Source organism: Polyodon spathula, chromosome 18, assembly GCF_017654505.1.
Source record: "Polyodon spathula isolate WHYD16114869_AA chromosome 18, ASM1765450v1, whole genome shotgun sequence".
NCBI classification, from domain to species: Eukaryota; Metazoa; Chordata; class Actinopteri; order Acipenseriformes; family Polyodontidae; genus Polyodon; species Polyodon spathula.
The window spans coordinates 27,952,147-27,975,599 of NC_054551.1; the positions used below are offsets into that span (position 1 = coordinate 27,952,147).

A 23,453-nucleotide genomic window follows, 5' to 3' on the forward strand; every position below is an offset into this window, starting at 1 on the left:
ATTGTGGTACCATGGGTTCCAATGAAGATACTTGTAGTTATCTGTATTAGAACAAAATAATAACTGTTTTAAAAGTGTATTGAGGTATACCATCACAAATCAAAGTAAAATAATAAAGAAACCACGGTAAAGCAGGGATAAGCGTAGTAAATTGCATATAATCATGGTAATACATTGTCAAAAAATATATAGTTAAACATGCTTAATGATACGGTTACCATCATATACTTTCGAATAGTAACTTATTCAATGCCCTGGAAACCTTTATACTGATTTATTTGAGGTCTGATATGGTTTTATGGAGTAATCTGACTGGCTGGCAACATACTGTATTAGTTACATAATGATTAACATAATAAAATAGCATTCTAATTGCATTTTAAGATAACAAACTGCATTGAACCCACAGTTCTCAAACTTTCATCAGCAGCTGCAGTTTTTTTACAGTTTTCGCTCTATCACTAGTTTGCCCCAATTCACTTTTATGGCAGGACAGCAAGAGCGAAAGATGGAAATGAATTAAAGTCAAAGCCAATATGTACAGTAGCTAGAGCTGAACTGAACTGCTACCCCTGAAGTGACAGACTTTACATCCAATTGCAGATCCTCTGCCACAGACCCAGAGACTACAGTAGATATGTTGGGACACAGAAGAGTTGATGCACAAAGTTGCATTTCAGTGCCTTCAGCCTTAACTAAGAATTTTTATGTTCTTCAAACAATTTGTCTGCAACTACAACAATATCTTTCATATTCCATCCAACGTTTCCCACTTTGAAAATATGAAAGATGAAAAAATTATCTTATTTTAAACTAAATATTGCTGCTCTAGAAAGAGTGCAAAGAAGAGCAACCAGAATTATTCCTTGTTTAAAAGGCATGTCATATGCAGACAGGCTAAAAGAATTGGATCGATTCGGTCTTCAACAAAGAAGACTATGCGGTGATCTGATTCAAGCACTCAGAATTCTAAAAGGTATTGACAATGTTGACCTAAGGGACTTTTTCGACCTGAAAAAAAGAAACAATGACCAGAGGTCACAAATGGAGATTAGATAAAGCACCATTCAGAACACAAAATAGGAGGCACTTTTTTACACAGAGAATTGTGGGAGTCTGGAACCAACTCCCCAGTAATGTTGTTGAAGCTGGCACCCTGGGATCCTTCAAGAAGCTGCTTGATAAGATTCTGGGATCAATATGCTACTAACAACCAACCAAGCAAGATGGGCCAAATGGCTTCCTCTCGTTTGTTTCCTTTCTTATGTTCTTATATAAAGTGTAAAACTGGAGTTCTACAGGGGATGTGGATTGCTTTTTAAAGCAAGAAACCAACAATATATCTATCTCTTCCAGCCTGACAATATAATTAAATGTGATGCTACTTTATTTATGTGTCAGCTAGCTATAGCTGTTACACATTTCTTAAAAGCCAAGATAACAATTATTTCTAGTGACATTAATTACAGTGATTAAACTGAAATTACAAATTTCCCTTACGACTGACTGTGAACAGGTGGATTGCAGTGCACAGGTGTAGATGGTGCAGTGCTCAGGAATAACACACACAAGACAGTGAAAGTTCAATGAAACCGCTTCTTTATTTGGCTGTGTTGCAGGCTTTCAGCTCTTAAATAATAAGTACCTGGCTCTACACAAAGATGTGTCCCGAAATAATAAACAAACAACACCAATAACACACGAAACACAAACACAGTCACAAGTCCAGAGTGAGTGCTTATTAATGTACGTAGTGAAGTACAGTGAATGGTGAACAGTGGTGAAGTGCTGTCCAGGTGTAGAGCTAGCCTAATAGTGACAACTTCTGTGATTATCTGTCTAACAATGACAAACAAGTAACAATAATGAGACAGACAGAATACATCACATAAACTCACAGTTCGCTTTTACTCCTCCTGGTCCTTTCGTAAAACCATAACAAAGGAACAGATTGCTTCATCACATCCCCTGAAATACCCTTAGTCACGCCCCCTTCGGTAGCAAGTCCAATCACGTATCCTCCAATCAATGAATGACACATCACCTACCATATTAAGGCGATGACTTCTGGTATTGTGACTCTGCCCCCTTCCTGGATGGCCTGCTTCAAACTGACCGTGGAATGAATTGCCAAACCATCCAGTATGGGGCACATTGTTTCTCTTATAGCATCCTCACAGATCGGGGGCAGAGATTGTTGAGTAGGATTCATTCACTGTCTGTCACACTGACATTAATAACTTTTCTTATCCGTGAATTGTTCAGTACTAGTCTGATGCAAATCTAAAAGCATCTACTGATAATGGAGAAAAAGTCTTAAAATAGAAAAAAAAATACAAACTTTGCCAAACTAGCTACATTCTTTAAACCACGCTGAAATCCAAACTTGTCTTGTGTGCAGCACATGAATGTGTGTGTGTTATCCTGAAAACCACATGTTTTAAAATATTAAAATACTCTAAATACACTGTGACGGTGTGATAACGTTGTGTGCGGTCAAGGCTGCAGGTTTAGTGCTTCCTTGCACACTTTAATTCTTCAAAACAAAACACAACAGGAATAAACAAAAAGGTTTAAACAAATCATTTACACAGAAACTACAAAACAGCACCAAAGCTCAGCTATCACGATGCATTCTTTCTCTTTCTCTTTTCTCCACACTGTTCAGGCTGGGCAATGCCTTCTCTGAACCCTCTGTTTTTTATATAACCCCATTCCAATTCAACAATTTAACAATTAAGCCCAATTTAGTGGATGGCTTTGTAAATGATGGCTATTTGACCCCAGGCTGTTCCTCCTGAGTCAAGATGGCCGCCAGACACCAAACACACATACACATATCCATGTCCAGAGTCTACTCTGCCACAATACTTATACACAAAGATGTGGTAAATCACAATGGGAATAAATACATTGATTTTACAATATTTTATTAATGCGTGGCATTAAGCCTAGTTTTAACATTGCAGACTTTGTTTTGTTGACCTCAGCTTATATGTTAGTGGACAGCAGTCCAGATCACAACACACACCATGAACGACTGTAGTCATTTACTTTTAACCCTCACATTTTATGCATTTTATGGAATAAAGTTCAATTTTATGAAAATAAATGTAATTGTATTAATTTAGATATTCTAAAGCAATAAAGTCATGTTTATCTTCAGCAGTAACTGATATCGTTGGAAGAGTGCAATTGTGCAAGTAAATAAATAATATGCCCCCCCCCCCCCCCCAAACAAAAAAAGAACTTCCTCTCTTTGGCTTCCTCTTTGCTCTTAGACTGCCGAGTTCCAAAAAGAGAAATGTAAAACCTTGAAGACAGTCTGGCCACTAGGGGCTGCACAAGCAGAGGTATTGCAAAGTGAGATGGATCAATATAATGAGAGAAACTGGGAGAGCAGAAAGAGAGAGAGGCACTGAGAGTAAGAGCAAGGTACAGACAGCTCAGCTTCCCTAGTGCAGCCCAGGCACGCAGTGAGAAACCAGCCTTTGAACGCAGATGGAAGCATCCCCTATCTGATTTTAACTAAGTATCCTTGCCATCATCTGGACGATTATTCAGGGATTCTGCTATCCCATTTGTTATGTGAAAAGAAGCTAAAAGCTTTGGAAAAACACAGAGAATCTGCAGCATCATTTGGCTGGCTTGAGCAAACCCTGGGTAAGTTGGAATAGATTTCTTAAAAAACTTGCTTTAAAAAAAAGATGAATACACCAAAATATATATATATATATATTTATCCTTTAACTATGGTATATATATATATATATATATATATATATTTTTTTCCTTTAACTATGGTTAAGATGTATATGTAATAGCATTGGTTTCACAGTCAGAACCTGATAATAAAAATGTTAATGCACTTACAGTACATCCATTATTTCTTATGGTGTGGATCAAGACTGCATATCAACTGGAGGTTTAGTCCATCACAATAAAAACACTCACTTGGACTATGCAGATACATCAGCGCTCCTGTGCAACATGTCAGATTCTACAGATCTTTCAGTCTTTCTTTTTGTTTTTATGTGTGTGTCTGTCTGCCTGCCTGGCTTGTCTGTTGAACTGCCAGTTTCACTGAAGCATAACCAGTTTGGTTGCACTATTTATAAAAGATCTAGCACTGACCTGACTATTCTGGAAGCGTTGTACTCTAAATGACATATCTCTAACTTGTTCTGAGTAGCATATATCAAGCAATATGAGACTTTAAAAACTACATACAGTATATGTCTACAAAGAAGTACTGGGTCAACATAGTGCGTACTTTATAACCTATGACAGTGTGCTAGAATGGGGTAACTATCCCTTCAAGCTGTGCTGTATTATCACTGATATATAATTAAGGAACCCTTCCATACAGTTAGTGTGGGAGAAAAGGACCTTCTTTGGTTGTCTAGTTAGTTACAAAACGGTGAATCAGATATTCTCATTCTTTTTAGAACACTTGGTGGTCACTTTAATCATTACAAATGAACATTTTAAATGTAGACAGTATGAAGTCACATCAGTGTGCTATACAGAGCTGTCATCCTTCCTTTCATACACTTTCATTGAATGACATTTTTCTTGAACCCCCATATTAATTGCTTATAATTGATGAGGGACAGTATGTATAAATGTGTGACACCTAGGGGGTCTGAGTTCAATATTAATGACTGTTTACATCATAGGAATTCAGTAAGAAACATATATCAGTTAAATACACACATAAATATTTTTTAATTATTATACAGTGTAAATTATCCTTTTACTCTTTTATGGAAATAAGTATTATGATATCCCAATTCTCTACAAGGGTTAATAAATCTCAATCGCCCACTTGGGTACAAAATAATGATGTTTAGAGTCTGAATCTTGTTCCAATCTTGAAATACAATTTTAAAATAAATGAATAAATAAGTAAAAAAACAGCATTACTGTTAAAAATTCAAACACACATGACAAAAAGCAACTTCAGGGCATTTCTATGGTAACATCTCCTAATGACAACAGCCATTAGCGGTTCTTGTTTTAGTTCATGTAATTAATATTCATTACTTGTCATTGAGGCGATGTGTTTTGTTTCTGTAAATAATTAATATTCATCTTTGTGCCTTGTGGTATCTAAACAAACATGTTCTGTTGGTCTAAGTGAGCCTTCAGCTCTGGGGATTTCTTCTGTTGCTGGAGGTGCATATCATCAAAGCTCATCTGCAGATTCTAACTAGACTGAAGCCTTTACTGAACAACATTCTTTGAGTTTCTGTGCTAGCTGATCACACATCAAATGTTGTGCATAGTAGACTTTTTTTTTTTTTTTAATGTAAATGGCTTTGTTATTAATAAGTAATTAGCTAGAACACCTTATATGCTGTATATAACTGTTTTTTTTTGTTTTTTTTTACATGTATTTCAGGTTTTTATTTTAAACATTTTTATTTTATATCAATTGATTTTTTTTTTATACCCTTCAACAACCAATGGGAAAAATATCACTATCTCTATATTGTCCCAATGTAATGAATAGCCTCGATATACATTAATTAAAATTTATTAATTTTTAAAACTGTACACATGGGATCTGGGTTAATATTAGCATAAGTTTATTTATCCAAACAAAAAGAAACGTTTTAATTAAGCTTAAAAGAACATGTATATATTTTTTTTATTTATAAAATTTGTTATGCACCTAACATGAATATGCAATATTCACTGATATTGTGATTTCCATAGGAAATGTATGCTCTATGTTACTGCAAAAAATTCAAGCTACTAACTGTTCGTATCCACAATGCTGCCGGTTTGAGTCCCGGTACTGTAATTTGTAAAGCCCTGGGAAGTCTCTGACTGTTTTTTGAAGGCTAATACCAATACACAGCCATTTAACTTTCCCTGCCTGTATTTATTTTAGGAAGATCATTTTGTCTCATTGATCTGTGTATATAGCAGATAGCTTACTGCCAGTGGTAAGTATTGTAGGCTCCTACAATTTAGGAATTGATGGTCGCACCGATGGAAACCAATTTTAAACCTGTCAAGTTTCTAAAAATTATAGTTGTGAGATTTGTAAAAAAAAAAGTCTTTGCTGGAACTCAAAATGCAAACGCAAACATTGTCCCCCAAAATGACACTTGACTGAATGAAGGAACATGACATGAGATTGGGGAACAACTGTGCTGGCAGCCAAGAACACTAGGGATTTGAAATGTGGCAGTACAAGACAAATTAAAACTCTGTGCAGAACTTGTCAGGTGATGCTGAGTTGTGGAAATAAGCAATCAGTGTATGAAAGGACTTGCACAAGCTAAAGGAAGTAAAATGATTGAAAAAGCACTTGCTATTAACTACCTAGTGATGGTTTGCATTCATCTTGCCTGTGTCATTGGATTGGTCTAAACTAGTCTGACAATGAATTGAGCATTAACCCTGATAGCATAACACATTTGTCAACAAGTTTGTGAAGTCAGGGGAAAAGTCGCCACCTGTACTGTTCAGCCTTCTCTACCACCAGAAAAAAAAGTTGTTTTCTGTCATGCTAACCAATTGAAAAGAAATTTTGACACAACAGATAATCATTCCCCTAAAATAAAAATCTCTTTCTAATTCAATGATATTTGTTACAGCAGCGTGGTGTGTAACATATTATAATGTTTCTACAAGGGCTTGAAGTTTTTATGTTTAAATAATGGCACACATTTTCCAAGATGTGTTCTAGACTTCATGTAGTCTTGCTCTTCATCAATTTTCTTTGAAAATAATGTTTATTGAATGAATTAGTTTGTCATAAGAATAATACAAAACCATGAAATGACAATAACCAGTGATGGAGAACCTTTAATATGTAAATGTAAAAGTGGTATCTGGTGGTTAGATTAAATCAATGAAGACTGTGATGAAATGCATTGCTCATGTTGATCACCCGCTGAAGCAGCCACACTAAATTATTAACATCCAATATGACTGCATGGCAATGTGTAAATACAAGCATAAATTAAACCAATACGACAAACTGTAAACAACAACTTAACTTGACTTTCTCATGCAAAATAAACATTATTATATTTACCATGCCAAGTATTGCATTAGTGTAACAGAGTGTGGTTCCTTTATCCCTCATGAAGATTACTGGCAACAAATGACTCTTTTTTTCTATGCAACAGATTGTGTTGTTAATCTTTCATATCATATCTAGCAGGCTCATCCTAAGTTTCAGGTAGGTAACATTTGTTTTCACCCAGCTTTTCCACTGGGTCTCCTAGCTTACACTGAAAATGAACTAACAGAAAAGGCTCGATGAAACTCAGCCTAAACACTCTAATCATGGACAGGCTTGTTAATAGATAGAAAGATTTCTAAAGACAGATAACTCAGCAAAGGTGAAAGTGCATATTGAACTCCGTACATCCTTATCTCAATCTCACTGGCACTATATCATGCAGCTCAATAGCAACTGGTCACATGGTTAACGTTCCGGTGTGCTGGTTCTTCTGTCAGACAATCAGATGGGATGGTCTTTATTGGATTCCAGGCAAGGTGCAATTAAAATAAGGCTGGGCTATTTTGTAATGTTGTAAATCCAATTGCATCAGGTTTCTTTTGTAACTGTGGCTATACAATACTAATGTTAAATGTGAATTGTCGTACTGGCAAGTGCTGGGAAAAGGAAGCAAAATGGATTTTGAATGATGTGAGCATAATACACAAACCTCATGAAAATAAGTGTGTTAATAATTCCAGCTCTATTATTGGTTGGAAATGGGTCCCAATAGCATCATTACTTAAAGGAGACACAGAACCATGTGTGCTTCAAATATTTTTACACTTTATACACTGAAGCCAACAATGACCTTGAGAAATGTTCTGTGTCTGAGATGGGAGTCAGTGTTCACACATCAACAATAAGCCGGTCCCCAAACAAAGCTGGCCTGTATGGACGGGTGGCAAGAAAGAAGCCATTACTCAAAAAGCCTCATCTTAAAGCTCATATGAAGTTTGCGAAAAAGCATGTAGATGATACTGCAGACATGTGAAAAAAGGTTTTGTGGTCAGACGAGACAAAAATTGAACTTTTCAGTCTAAATTCCAAGCGTTACGTCTGGCGCCAGCCTAACACTGCACATCACCCAGTCAACACCATCCCAACTGTCAAGCATGGTGGTGGCAGCATCATGTTATGGGGATGCTTCTCTTCAGCAGGGACTGGGAAGCTTGACAGCATAGATGGGAAAATGGATGGTGCTAAGTACAGGTGACTCCTTGAGGAAAACCTGTTTGAGTCAGCCAAGACTCTGAAACTGGGGAGGAAAGTCGCATTTCAGCAGGACAATACCCGAAGCACAAAGCCAAAGCCACACTGGAGTGGTTGAACAAGAAGAGAATTAATGTTCTTGAGTGGCCCAGTCAAAGTCCTGACTTGAATCCAATCGAAAATTTATGGCGTGACTGAGGATTGCAGTCCATTGACGATCCCCAACAAACTTATCAGAACTGGAGCAATTTTCCTGTGAAGAATGGGCAAAAATGTCACCATTCTACTGTGCAAAGCTAATAGAGACCTATCCAAAAAGACTCATAGCAGTAATTGCTGCAAAAAGTGCTGCTACCAAGTACTGACTTAAGGGGCTCAATGCTTATGCAACAAGTACATTTCATTTTGTACATTTTCTTTGCAAGTTTTGCTGCCATTTAACCTCCTCCTCATATAACAGTGTTCAGTTTAACCACTACAGCTTTGAATAAAAGTTTGTTAGTTTGAAAAACTGTGCATAAATAATTTTTAATTCAACAAAATATGACGTTATTAGTAGGGGGTGAATACTGCTGCAAACCACTGTAGATGTCACACTCCTACATGATATATCCCGTGCTGCCAGATTTCTTAAGTTTTCTCTTTGGCACTCGGGACATCAGCTCCTCCTTCTTTGCTACTAGTTTTTTCAAGTTTTCTACTTGTCAGAAGCAATAAATACATTTTGCTTTCCATTATTGCACACATGGTTTTTGATTTAAACATTTGCCATCCTAGTAAGATTTCAAACTTTGCTTAAAAAAGGTAAAATAAACAAACAAACAAAAAAGACCTAATTTCCATCTAAGACAAACTATTAAATAAAGTAGCTAAAGCATGATGATTATTAAGCCGTTTGGCAATTCTATACAAAGCAGTCTGTTTCAGAAATATATGCAAATAGGAACTACATGGACAAAAATAAATAAATAAATAAATAATAATAACAATAAATTGCCACCCAGGAAGAAACACTTCAAAATCATTTATCTGGTTTCAAAAACTTCATAGATTAAGGAACAATAATCTCATCAAACATCATAATGAGTGCATGAATAAAGCGTATTAATTGTATTCAGTGTGACGGTTGCTGCAATAAATCTCATATTTTTGTCCCCTAACATGTTCTAAAACTCATTTCCAGGCAGTGGTTTTATTGGATATTGTTTTTTAAAGTAAGAATCACATTTTCAATTGCTTCAGAAAAATCCATTCTTTCAAAAAGTGCTTCCATGACTACTCTATGCAGTAGAATACCTTTATTCCTCTGGAATCCCTATGCATTTTCAAAAAACTCAGTAACTGGAGAAATATCTGATTAAAAAAAAAAAAAAAAAACCCTGAAGCTCTGAGATTTAGGATGCCCCTCACAGCCAGTTAGTTTTGTAGGATGAAATAATGTGATTCCTTTTCCTGCTTGCTTTCAAGGCTCAGCAATGTCAATTGGTAGTGTCTTGTTTGTATGTATTGGTGGGTGGGGAGAAGGTGTTTGTTAGAGGTCAGATAGAGTTATGTCTACCTTCGAGGTAAAGAAGCCCATATATATATATAGATATATTTATGTCTACCTTCGAGGTAAGCAATATATATATATATATATATATATATATATATATATATATATATATATAGGGGTGAACTTCCACGCATTTCTTCATTTTGTCAATGTACTGGCAAAACAGTAAGGTGGAACGAAATTGAAGACTTCTGTTTAAGAGAAATTTCAAGGAAACAGTGTGTCGGTTAAGCAGTACGTACTCATTTAAAAGTTACAGTCGTTCAAGATAAGCAGTGTGAAATCATTTAAAAGTTACAGTATGTCATTTTCTGTGTCTTCTGAATGCATTGCTCGATTACAGAAAGAGCCTGCAGCACACTGAAGACCTATTCGTTTTTCATCTTTACTTTTTAATGCACAGTATTGTAGATTTTGGAAATGACCAAAATACTGGTAGGCCACATAAAAAAGATAAAGGTAACTTGTTTTGTCTTTTTCTTAAGCTTTCTTTTTGTACAATTATTTATGTATATAATAAGATTCTTTGCATATTAGTCTTTGAAATGCTGCGTCCCAGGGAGATAGAACAAATTGACGATCTTTAAACAGGGAGTGAGTGCCACAGTATCATACAGTAAGATTATTTATGCATTCTGCATTAGTTTTTCATTGAACAGGCATGTGGTAATGATACTTCAACTCTCAGAAGATTCTCCACTCCAATAATTTATTTGGTAAGACTAACTGGAATTTATTTATTTATTTATTTATTTTATCAGTACGTGTGTCCTTAAGGGGAAACGAATATATGATGACATTAGAAATGTCAGTAATGTACCTCCCTTTGGGAGAAAAAAACGATCTGGAAGTGTGCAGAAATGTATTATTTCTGTGCATATGCATCAAACCTGTTTCTTTTTATAATTATGTAGACTGAAAAGGTGAATAGTGTAGCACTTAAAAACATGCATGTGATGAGAAACATATCTAACAGATTAGACACATCCCCTCATCTTCAACAGGGAAAGCAGTTGAATAGCCCAGACTCAAAGCAGCGACCTCCAGGTTATAGGGTGCACCCTGCACTCCACGCATCTTTACCGGATACGCCACTCGGGAGCCCCTAAAAGAGCTCCTTTAAAGATATTTTTTTTCTGTATTCCATTAAAAAGACATTTAATGAAAAGGTTCAAACTAATTATATGAAAATATTAAGAAGAAGAATTTGTTTTTCTGAATTTGTCTTATTGGCAGGTGTAGGTGCTGGTAGTCTGAAATGTGAATTATAATCATGTCAAATAACACAAATACCTACCTGTCAGGATAATTTCAAGACACCCACACAACTGCAATCTCATAATCTGTAGCAGGGAAATACAGTTAGAGAAGAAATTGGTACCAAGACACCACTGAGCACTTCTACTGCTATTATGCTGGAAGCCACTAAGGTCAACAGTACCCATTATACCTTTTTGTTTGATAACCCTTGAATCAGTATCTAAAAAATCATCAAGAGGTGGAAACACACTGAACCCCCCCCTCCCCCCAGAAAAAAAAAAATTCTTATTATGTCCTTTGTTATTCATATTATTGTTGTAAAGACTTATCATTTTGAGGTGTGTATGTCAAATACACACACAAATATTGGCAGGCTGAGAGAACTGAAACCTGTTGGTTCAGGATAATATATTTTGAATTCAACTCTCCAGATAAATGGCATCATCCTGGCTCCTTTCTGTGGGTAACATGGTCTGATTGGAGTAAGTTTGTATAGTACAACACTGAAGTGATTAGGTTCTAGAAGCAGCAATACCATTTAATCTAGTGTTGCATATCCAGAATTAAAGTATACAAAACAAGCAAATAAACCAAAGGGAATGACTATCAGTAATAATGTTCCTAATGCTAACAAGAGGTAAAAAAAAAAAAAGATTTTAAAGCCTTGGTTAGCATGACTTTAATTAGCAGTACAGAACCATATACTGAGAGTCTTTTTCTTTGAAACATTTTCCAGACCAGCGCCTTTAAACAATAGTGGCACATATGTTGCTGCAGATCTATATAATGATTGTAACAAAAATTATAATAGATTTTTTTTTAAAGCCAATATAGTCTATACAGTGTACACCTATTTCACAATTACTTTTGCTATGATACCACATGTTTGATTTATTACAGAAGAAATAGTGGGGAAAAAAACAAAAAACAAAGATCCCCTTGTTTGCTGTACCCTAGATGTGAATTACAGCTTTACCAGGAAAAGGAGGCAAACCATACTGTCCCAGTTGTTATGATCCACTGATCATGAATGGATAGACGTGGTACCAATCAATAAGCTATTGTCCTGGGACAAATTACCTCTGGGAAGCAGAACGATGATGATAATCGAATTGATGACATGTACCCACTGCTGTCAAAGGGTATTCATGTTCCTCTACCCAGCAATATGACCTTTTTACCAACTCAACGGTCATTCTGGATTTTAGTAGGTTACTATGCCATATTTTAGTTGACAATGCACAGGGGACCATTGGATATTTAGACACATATTTCTTCCTTGCAGTTTTTGCATTTTGAATTTCTGATTTTCATGGATTACTCACTATAAATACGCAGTTGTTTTCAAATGCAGCTATTTGTTAAAGAACACTGATAGCTATGAATATTGTATTGTTTATTGGTCGTGGAATATATTTTATACAAGACTGAACGCTCAAGTTTGAATAGATTATATAAAAGCTTTTATATCTGAGTGACATCTACTTTCAATCTACTGTACTCACACTAGGTGTAGAATGAAACTGTTTAACTGAACAATGGTGTAAGCCTCATTTATAAGTCAATGGTTTTTTTAGGCTATAGTGTCTAGTGGGTTTTCAAGTCTTTATGTAAATGTTGCTCATTCTGCTGCTTGTATGCACATCTTTTAAATTAAATTACACGTGAAACATTCCTCTCGAGACATTCTGGATTGATATTGAATTTTAAAATAGCTGAATAATATTCAGCAATGTGTTCAAAATGCAGTAAGCAGATCAGAATTAGACTTTTAGTTGGAATGCAACAATTCAGCACCTTTTTTTAAAATTACAATTTTAATGTGAAAACAATAGCAAAGGTCTATTTGTATTTTCTTCACCAATCCTAAATTATTAAAAAAAAACAAAAAACTATGCACATTATAAAAGTCATCTTTACCAAGGGATGTAAAGTAATTTTAAATGGTAACACTTTACATTAAACACCTGTAATCAAAATGCAATTAAGCATGAACTAATACATGATGGCTAATTAAATATTTTGAAGGAAACATTTTTTCAACAAACATGCTTTATCTCAAACGTATTTATGTTCGGAATTCTTAATACACTATACACTATATTCAAAATGCTATATTTTATATTGAAAAACATCCACTTGCATTCAGACTTTAAAGACATTGCAAGGAAAAAACTTTTTGAAAGTAGATGATCAGTGCAATAAACAAAGTTGGAATGGAAACACACATATAATAATGAGCAATGCTGCTCATGGCTTCAAGGAATAATATAGCTAGTTCCTAACAGATGTCTAAGTTTTTTGGCTTGATTGGTGTTTGAATGCATAAATCACCTATGACTAGCATAGAGTTAAATTACTGCAAAGGTTGCCCTGATAAATTAATGTGTGTTTTGGGTTATTGGGTTGTCACTGGGGTTGGGACTGAGTTGGGATTGACTTTAGCAGTAGGCAGGGTGGTTTTAAATACGGATGGAATGGCTGGGGACAGATCGTTAGCAGGCACTGACTCAATAGGTAGAGCTGTATAGTATAGTATAGAGAAAGTACAGTAGGGTTTGTCCTTTCCCAGTGGACAGTAGAGTTCTACTGTGTGATAAAAAATACATATTGAGTGCTTGCCACCACCATTATTTGGGCAGAATCACTGAATTCATTTGTTTGTTAATAACCCCAATATTATTAGCTATAGGCCAAAATTACTGCCAGTTTCCAAATGTTTCTGCAAGGGTATGTGGGTAAACCTTGATTTAACTAATAGATATCACAGTCTTTCATTTTTCATTTACTTTCCTTAATTTAACTTGGAGTAACTTGATGATTACTACTCCCAACTGAGACTAAGGTTTCCAGATTGCTTCCCTCCTCTTAACCTTTAATGCCAGCCACTGATGTAGGAGGACCAAAATATAATTACTTTACTAACATGATCACAGCATCTTTTTCAACCAGCCCCTGTGGAACAGTCATTCTGAGTGGTGAGCTGAATTAATAATTCACTGAAGGCTGGATGGTCATTCTGTTGGGAATAGAAGCATGCTTTGATCTCTCTTTAGTGACACTGTATCTTCAGCAGATCCATTCCATGTAGGGAGCAACATGTTAATGCCTATCAAGGGAACAACAGACCCTGCTTTGAACTTTGATTGTTTTTGTTATTTTTTTTTTTTTGTTTGTTTTATTCACCAATGGTGCAACTGAGGAGATATAAGTAAGGCTCAAATAGTGAGGGGTTACACTGAAATTGCATTACATTCATAGCTATATATCCATTAGTTACTGTGGTTTTCAATGGACTGGTGTATATTGGATTTATAAGAAAAGTTGATTCCAGAAATGAAGGGGTTAATAAAATTGACTAGTACCACAATATGCAAGAAAAAAAGATAAAGAATCCAGTGTCTGGGAAATGTGTATTCGATGGATTTGTCTGTGGTATAGTTAATCAGTTGTGATTTATACCCATGCAAATCTGCGTAACCTTCGTAAACACATCATTTATAATTGTTTAGTGAAATTAGTTCTACATTTCAATGTGATGGCTTTATTAAGTTGGTGCATCTTCTAAATGCTGCTATTTGTACAAGCAACAATATTGGTCCTAATTAATTTCATACGCTGATTGACAAGTTTTCCAATGATGTTCTGCTTGCTACCAGTACTGCTGCTGGACTGACCCTGAATACAATGATATTTATGAATAGAATTATATAAATGAATTCAGCACTTGCTGTCATGGGCATGGGTTTGAGTACTGCTAGGGGATATTTTTTAAACAGATGATCTACCAACAACCCAGCGGATTATGTGCTGCTCATGCTTGGTGACCTGCGGATTCTGTCTGATGGGTTTCTGTGGCTGGGTGTGGCAGCTCTTTTTTAAAAAATGAGCTCTCATGGCTGACCAATAGGTTCCCTTTACATGCATGAGCTGTGAAAAGCATATTGATTTTGTGTTATCTGACGCAGTGTAGAGAATATATTGTGGGCGTCAAATTTTAAAAGAAAAATATAAAAAAATCCCATGCAGCAGGGTTAAACAAAAAGCTCATATCTGAACTTTCTGCACACCCTTACTGCACTCCAAGCCACAGTGGTGATTTTGTCAATGTTGAAATACCAGCTGTGCAGGTTTACATATCTGCGATTTCTAATAGCAACGAGCTGGATTCTTTTTAATACTAAATGATCTAAATCAGAAACGTTGACAACTAAATCAATGGATGTTTTGGCCCTTACCCACTTCTTTCAGTTGCGATAGAAACATGTGAAAAGCCCAACAAAGGAGCAGATGCAAAGACGAAACCTCCACGGTAGAACGTACCAAGTGTGTGAGGAGTCTGAAGGCAGCACCCTGAGAAACTCAATGAAGCCTCCCTGCCAGTCTTGGTTGGGTCCCGCGCAGCTGCGCTATGGGTCGTTGCAGCTGCAATGGCTGGCAGGGTAGACCTGGCTCAGGTTCTATGCAGCCCTCCGTCCTGGCTGTAAGAAAAAAGAACTGTCAGAAGACTGGCTTGGCCCTATGTCAAGCATTGCTTCGGCTAGATAGCAGGGGGGGAGTTAATTAAAGGGACAAGGAGGAATAAATGCAGTTTTTCTAATGATTCTAATATGAATTTAAAAAAAAAACCTTTATCAGTAAACTTATGTAGGACAGGTGGTTTGGAATCTTAATTGAGGATTGGTTGTAACTAATAACTTATCCTCTCAATTATTCTGTAATTTACTAACAGCCGAGGTACTCAAAGAAACTCATTGCGTCATACTTGATATCAATAATAAGAGCAAAGTAAAATAAATAAATTAACCTAATAGAGTGTCAATAGAGATGTAAAATATAGAGATGTGCTGAACTTTCTCATGTAATAGCGCTGATAATTTGCTTGTAGGTTCACTGTAAAAGAGCACAGTAAAGTTTGAACACTGCGAAACACTGCTGCTGTCTGATCAAAAGTAGTGCCCTGGAGGCCTTGGCTCAAATCCATTTAAGGTAGTAAAACGTGCCCTTGGTGGAGACATAAATAATACAGCACAACAGGCAGTTGAGAGAGATTCAGGAATTAATAACTGGGGCTCTTGTTCAGGTCAGGATTGAAGCTCAGTTGCAGGAGCTTACCTGTCTATATCATGCAAGACAATAGCCATTGGAATTATTCCTCACCTTTCCAGAAATGTATATATCTGTCCCCAGCTCTAACCATCATGTCACACTAGTAATATCCTATTTACCCAATTCAGATTCACTCCAAAGAGGGCAGCTGCCTACAAAACTTGGCATAATGCTAGAGACTGAAAACGTTTTTTCACTTCTAGATTAGTCAACCTCACAATTTGGGCTGTCTGTAGCCCTAGTTTCTCTCTCTCTCTCTCTCTCTCTCTCTCTCTCTCTCTCTCTCTCTCTCTCTCTCTCTCTATGCACAAATAAAAAAAAAAAACAGGTTTCAGTTTAGATGTTTTTGGTTTGCTTCCAGTGGATGGTGGTTATGCAATGCTTTCTAGAAATGTATCTTTGCTGTGTTGTATATATCGCTGCAAAATATGTTTCACCTAGCATGGTTCCAAGAGGGAGAATCCCCCTGATACACTATGATGTTCACAAGTTGAGAAATGTTCTTTGCTCCCATGTGACCCATGAGAGTAAAAATGAGGTATAATTGAACCCTTCATTTTCCAGAGAGAACTTTATAACTGTATAATACAATTTTCATTTCTTTAAATGTTTTTACATAATTTCTATTTTGAAAATGGGATGCAAATTGTATGCAGTACTAATAAGTATAACAAGGGCTGACTTACAGAGTCAAATAGTATTTGTGTTTTTGTGGCAGTTTTGCAGCTTCATCTGGAAAACAAAGGGTCACATTTTTATGCAATTTGGGCTGTATAGATGATGTCAATGAATTAGTAGTAGTGGGGTCGAACTGACTTGAATTTATGAGAACTTTGGCAAACTTTTTGCGGTTCACACACCCCTCATTTGAACTACATCCAGATGCATTTAAATATCACTGTAATGGTATTGCTAGTATCTATAATTGTGTTTTGTCATCAGGTTTAGAATTGAATTGATTGAAACAACAGTTTAATATCACAATAACTGCATTTCATATGCAGTTATTTTTACCTGGTGATAGTGTTAATATTTTTTTTTGTAACAAAAATAAATACAATGGCAAAAAAGCTTATATGTGCCAAGTATGGCATCTATTAATAATTAAAAAAAAAAAACAAGAGAAAAAAACACACAAATTAAAATTCTGAGCAGTGAGGAGGTTTGCTTCTGAAAGAGATGTCCCTCCAGATCTTGTTTTGTATTTCTCAAAACAGCTTGTAATTACATTTAATAATCCCCTCAAGCAATGAAATAAATCATTCAGCAAAGAGATCTAAAGAAGATTAAGTACCAGTAGTTTATAGCTTGCCAGTCACCATGGGTTTTAACAGAGTACACATGGTGCTAATGGTGCGTTTACACTGGCTGATTTTAGGATGGCTTTGGGCCATCTCAGGTCTTTTTTCTGCAGTGTAAATGCACACGGTCGACTCTCAGCTGTCCTAAAAATGGTTAACTAAAGACGTGGCTCAGCGCCATCTTAGGTCCTAAAGTCTGGTGAGTTTGCACTGCCTTTTGGAAGGCTCACGCACGACATGGGTTAGTTGGGGAGTATTTGTAAATATCTACGTTTTATTATTAGTAGTTGTTAAAAGCGTGCATACCCCAAATATCCAAACATTGCTCTATGTAAACTTTTGATGATAACTTCTTTGCTTTGTTAAACAGATGCCGGTGGATGTCTAAGAACCAAAAGTGTAACATTTGAGTATATGGGTGAGAATTATTTAAAAAAATGCTATTAAAAATAATTTTACACAATTTTTTTTTCCCAAGTTATTTTATTGTAAATCACTTAGTTATTGGTTTAGTTTAAACATGCTTTAGCACACAGTCTATCTGTAGTTTGTTTTTTATTGTTATTTAAATAAATATTTTGATTGTACCAATGATTAGCTTAAAAACATGGAATTTTTTCACAAATGCTTTTTTTTTCATTTGTTTTTTTTTCTGACAACTGGGGAGTGCAAGAAAGCAGAGCTGCCACAGCGCTGTGGGGCGAGACTCAAATCAAGAGTGCATTCTAAGCAGAAACACAAAATAAATACATATACTGAGAAATAGCAGCGGGTCTGGCGAAAGAACCTGTAAGTTGGGTCAAACACTGTCTAAAAGAGTAGCCATTTTTCTCGTAGATTGCAAGATAAGTATATATTTCTTTAAGAGAAGTCCCCGCAATATGAACACGACACTGTATTGTTTTTTTTGTAATACCACTCTGCCTCTTCCACCGCTGTGGTTTTGGGAAAACGCATCATCCCTGTCACTACGTGAAAATTGGTAAGAATCTCTGCGATCAGTTAGACCTGAATCTGCTTAGGTCCGAGGTGGCAGTGTAAACGCAGCATAAATGTAACCACTGTTAATTCTGCCAGGGTTCACCTTGCCACTACTCCCAAGATGTACACCAACAATTCCCTGATAAAGACCAATGTTGAAATGTTAAGCTGCAGTAAATATGTACATTACAGACTTCATCCCGACCCTCACACACTCACATCTTTATCTTATTAGGTGACAATATTTCTAGCTTCACAATAGAATATCTGTGCAGTGTGTCCAACCAAAGTTAATCCTACAGTCAGTTAAAATCTTAGGCTTTATGCCTGTCTCCTCTGTGACTACAGAGCACAGGAGATTATAATATTTATGAGCCAGAGAGAAAAGTGTGATTGATGATAATTGGTAATTTTAAGCTACACATCTATTCCATAAAAGATTTTCCAGACAGAAACAGCATAAAAGTAGACTTAAAAAAAAATTAAATGTATCCTTGATTTTGTGGTTTCTGCACAATAAACAAAGTGGCAAATTTCATATTTTCATATCATTCCTGTGGTTTACTTCTGCTTTTATAGATGTACACTTAAGAGTAAACTCATTTTAACTTAAATGAACTCTTTAAAATGTTTTAGAAAAAGGGGGATTGTACAATGAAAGAACGCCTCACCGTTTTGGTTTTCGTTTATTACAGTCCCCATAACAGAAAATACTAGGATCACAACAAAACAAAGCATTGATTAGTATACTTAACATGTACCTTGCAAGTTGGGCCCATGTTGAAAAGCGTGAATCTCAGCCAATTAACATGCAGTGATTATACTGATGTTAATGGTGTCCAATAGTAGCTAACAGAAACAGATCAGCCTTGAGCCAGATTTAAAAGTGCACAAGCTGCTCTCTACTGTACAGCACCTCAAAACTATTAAATCCATTACGTTAAACACCTGAATGCCATTTGGATGATTAAATATCACCTTCCTCAGCTCAAATGATGAATAACAAGGTTACAGTAAACAAAAGGGGAGCAGTTGCTCCTTTTCTCACTATTATTGGCATATTGTAGTCATAGTGTATTGTTTCATTTATCATGTAAGGGAATTAATTCCTTCATGCTATTGTGTTTCACTGAAATATGGCATGGCACTCTTAACATTTGTAAAGGATATGGCTAATATGGCCTATATTTTATTTACAAAACTGTATAGGCTTAATACCACAGTCCTTAATATCACTAAACCAAACTGACTGAACAAACCATTGGCCCCTGGAATTCTTGAGCAAAGGCTATGCACAGAGATATTAGGATAGAATACTGTGTCACTCTAACACATTAAACAGTCAGATTATTGCTTTCAGATAATATTTTTTAAGATGTGCTTAGATACTTGATCTGAGTCCCATCAATCAGGGTGGGATGACCAATTAAGTTGAATTGTCTTGATCTCTCTAGATGGAAGACTATATTCTGTAAACTGTTTGCATGCATACTTCCATAAGAAGGAACGTCTCACTTAGTTAAATACAAGTAAATAACCTCAATGCATAGACTGGCTTTACCAGATCTGGTGTCCTCAAAGTTCTTGTTTTCCTTTACTTTGTAGAATAGCCCTCCCCATCACTTAAGAAAGCTGCTGCCAAAGCCACAGGGGATGCTTTTCTCATAACCTGCAATGACTTTCAATGAGTTACAAGCACTGCCCTGCCATTCAGTTTTAATAAAGATGGGACTCTGGGCACTTGTAAATGGGAATAACACTGGTTTTTCAACTCTGCTTACAGCTTAGCAATTAATCACTTTGCCCTTGCCCTTGGCAAATGTACTATAGCACAACATATGGATGCTTACCTTTTCTACATTTTGCTGGTGGTGCTGCAAGTTTTTCTTGCTGTTTAATTGAACAAGCCAGGGTTGTAAATTGAGAAGAATTAGTAATATTAGGAGTCCTGGTCTTCCACACTAGATAAATACAGTAGTTATTAAAAAAAAAAAAAAAAGAAAATATGTCAAATTTAAGTTTTGCATTTGACTTACTGTACATTTTTGCAGTACTCAAGGATGTAATTAATTATGCTTGAGTGGTTTTGGTTATCAAATGTGTGTGGGAATCGTATAAAAAATGATGGAGTTTGAGCTTGCAGGAATTAGTGCAACATGTGTTTGTTATCCACTGTGAGTAACTGCAGAGGGAATTCATGTACCCTGGCCATGCATTATAGAGCAACATTGCTCTGCTGAAAACTAACATTTCTACTTAATTGATTTTTTTTTAAATCACCGTAAATATTATGACAGGAAAGGAGACTGTTTTATCAGTGCATGCTATACTGAAAATGACTTTTTGCTTTGTCAATTCTGTATTTTTTAAATTTAAAGAAATTTGGACTATTTTTTCGTATTGAACATGTATACACATTCTATGCAGTGCGCCTCGATATTTCACAAATTTGCTTCATGGTTAGTCTAAATTGCTAGTAAATTGTATACTAATTCACTGTTTTCAATATTTCTAAATTTTGTGATATCAGATAGAAAAAAAAAACAGAGAACACTGTGTTATTAACTGTTCAAATCTAGCATCTTTCAAATTAGTTTCAAATTATATTAAATTGAATTTAGCCTTTCTTCTTCTTCTTCTTCTTCTTCTTCTTCTTCTTCTTCTTCTTCTTCTTCTTCTTCTTCTTCTTCTTGCCACAAGTTATAATACTTACAAGAGGACAGTCAATTCTCATTAATAAGAATTTCAAAAGACCAGCAACAGATTTTGTATTATACCACTAATTCGTATTATCATTAGTAGCCAGGGGTGCAGTGCTAAATTTAGCACAATTACAAACCACCTGCACATTAATAGAATAGGTGTGTTTCCTTTTCCTATACAGATCTTCACAATGAGCTGGAGGGGTTAGCGGCACATGTGTGCAGTCTATTGCTCCCAACACATTGGGGGAAACCGGAAGTGTCAGTGAAATTTGTTTTCAAGGCTTGTAGGTACACCATGCTTTTAGGGAAAAAATAGGTATTTGGCTGTTCCTCAAAAATGCATTGAGCATAAATGGCAACACACAAGAAAAAGCGGACTGGGAAATGACAGCAACAACTCCGACTGTTTAAAACATTTCAAAAGTTCTTAATAAATTGATGAGTATCCCGCCCCCTTTTTATAAATTTATGCAGGACTAATTACACATTCATCTATGCTAGAATTTATTTATTTTTTGATCTCTCAAAATAGTGAATTGATTCTCACTATAGCAGAAAGTGAATACAGCATATCCTTAAGATCTTTGAGCGACATGTGCAAGTGATGCTGTGCCTCTGCCAGCAGCACTCCTCCAGAAACCAGGCTTCTCCAGTGCAATCTTTGACTGATTTCTGCTCTTCTTCATTATCTACCAGTACAAGATGTCATTCAGAAATAGTAAATACACTTTGCTACAACCAAAACCCCTGAGTGCTAACAAAAAAAAAAAAAAAAACATGTAAATTACAAAATAGGGGGTCTTCATTACATCTGTGTGTGAGGGGCAGAGCTTTGAAAAGTGTCCAATGCTCCTCCTTTCCCATCTGCTCTGCTATCTCACACTTCTGTTTTCTCAACCAATCGCACAACCCACTCCATATTTGTTGTATTTAATCCAATGGAAAAGTATGTGTATAATTATAAATGCGGTGTAAGGCAAAAAAATTGTGCATGAGCATATGAGAGAACTGTATTATTCTGTGGACTGATAAACAATGAACAAACCAGCACTTTTTCAGGACATGCTGTCATATCCCAACTCAAACCCCTACCTATTTGCCAATTCATTTAAAAAAAAAAAAAAAAAAAAAAAAAAAAAAACACGAAATTGGTATCGCTGTTGCAATTCCTTGACATAGGACATTTTTTGATTTTATATATATATATATATATATATATATATATATATATATATATATATATATATATATATATATATATATATATATACCAATGAATAGAACATATAATGAATAGAACATATACACAAGAAATGGGCTTTGCTCTCTATTGTTGTGAATTCATTTTCTACATTTAAGCCTCATTCACTTCTATTAGTCAGGATTTTACAGTTCAGACAGCTGCACTTAATTTCAATACTTAAAAAATCATGTCTAAATGTCACCTAAGAAGGACACTTTGTTTATATTATTGTACCACTTGAATAGGTCAGAAGCATTTCCCTCTGCAGTGGAAAGGTATTGATCTGCTACAAATACATTCTCTCCTCATGGAGAGCCATGCTGTGTTGATAGGGTGAATAACAGGAGAGTTACAGTGTCCTGCTCTTCAAATTGGCCAGACAGCAGGAGCAAGTTAGACCGATGGTGCTGCAAATCAGAATCAATAACGATGGTGAGAAAGAGAGAGAGAGAGAGAGAGAGAGAGAGAGAGAGAGAGAGAGAGAGAGAGAGAGAGAGAAAACTTTTTCCTATCCTTCTTTCAGTGTTTGCTCCAAAAGCAGTGATCTTAATACTGCATCAGCCATATAATATCCAAATTGCATAACACAATACCTTCCCACCTTCTTTAGACATCAACAACATTTTGTTTTGCCTTCCTTAAGCAATTATGGTTTTATTGGGAGTGTACATGTTACTGAGGTCTCATTGGACCCAAATTGACTTTACTCTGTTAATCCCTAGTTTTCAAAACATTTTTTTCTGGAATATTTACCAGCTTTGCTAAATGACCATGTTGGACCTACACACCCTGATTACAATATTTTATATTAAGCCAGGAAAAGAGGCATCTCTATGTGTAAGTGAGAATTCCTTAAGGGCACAGGATGAGAAACACTCCACTTGATGATAGCATTCCTTGAGTTGTAGTTCCAATGTAGCTGTCCTGATTGAAATAGGTCCTGGCACATTAATTGAGGTCGACAAGTTCGGATGGAAACGATTTTCAGGTCTCTATTGGTTAGTTGAGGTTACATCATACCAAGGGTGTGTGCATTGGGCGTGTTTGTCACATGACCTTACTC

General features: G+C 35.8%; 1 protein-coding gene across 1 annotated transcript in view; it reads left to right on the plus strand.

Annotated features, from left to right (window-relative positions):
* Positions 1 to 3,408: 3,408 nt before the first annotated feature.
* Positions 3,409 to 23,453, plus strand: part of LOC121330719 (tenascin-R-like) — a 100,056-nt gene continuing 80,011 nt past the window's right edge. Inside the window, exon 1 of the mRNA XM_041277440.1 lies at positions 3,409 to 3,663. The gene's annotated coding sequence lies outside the window, so the exon portion shown is untranslated. The remainder of the gene's footprint in view (positions 3,664 to 23,453) is intronic.